Here is a 920-nt window from a genome sequence, read left to right as displayed (position 1 = left end):
GCAGAAGAGAAAACAAGGGTGGACATTCTGGTGCAAGAACCACGGCTATATTCTGACCCCAAACTACCTCAACCTGCCTCCAAAAGAAAGAGAGCAGGATTTGATCCATTGTATACAAAAAAATTACAGGTCACTAACATTCCAATGAGATATAGTTTCTTTACCAGCCACCCCCCAGTCAGATGTGTTTTGCAAGATAGATGTGGCTTTTTGTTTGCATTATAGATTCAAGCAGGCCATTCAAAGACAGTCATGGTAAAACGACTGCCTTAGGGTGACAGTTTTTCCCACACTGGCGTCTTAAGCACCCAGTAAAGTCTTTAAATGTGTCTTTACTCTTAAAGATAAAAGTATCGTTAAATGATTTGGAAATCTCTTAAGATGAGATTTACCTGTTGGTGGATTATTGGACCTATAGTGTAGGTCCAGGCAATAATGTTGCTCTAGAAAGTTCTTGGGGAAATGATAATGGAAACTGTTGCTGTTTTGTGTTTTTTATTAAATAGTAATTTAGGCATGTTTTAAATCTTCTCATTTCCAATGTTAATGCATACATAGTCATACATACGTGTGTGTGTGTGTGTGTGTGTGTGTGTGTGTGTGTGAGAGAGAGAGAGAGAGAGAGAGAGAGAGAGAGAGAGAGAGAGAGAGAGAGAGAGAGATCAGATCCCTTGGAGCTGGAGTTACAGGCAGTTCTGAGCTGTCGGTCACAGGTACTGCAAACTGAACTTACGTCCTGCAAGGGCAGTATGTGAGCTTAACTGCTGGACCATTTCTAACCTCTCGTCTGTTTCTACGTAGAAAGATAATGGCCATGCAGAGCGCTTGAGAAAGGCTGATCTGACTTGATCAGCCTATTAGCAACCTAATTAGGAAATTTTCTCTTCTCTTTCTGGATGAAGGAATTTTAAAAGCACATT

This window comes from Arvicanthis niloticus, chromosome 1, assembly GCF_011762505.2.
Source record: "Arvicanthis niloticus isolate mArvNil1 chromosome 1, mArvNil1.pat.X, whole genome shotgun sequence".
NCBI classification, from domain to species: Eukaryota; Metazoa; Chordata; class Mammalia; order Rodentia; family Muridae; genus Arvicanthis; species Arvicanthis niloticus.
The sequence above is the reverse complement of the archived record's forward strand: the minus strand, read 5'-3'. Positions refer to the sequence as shown.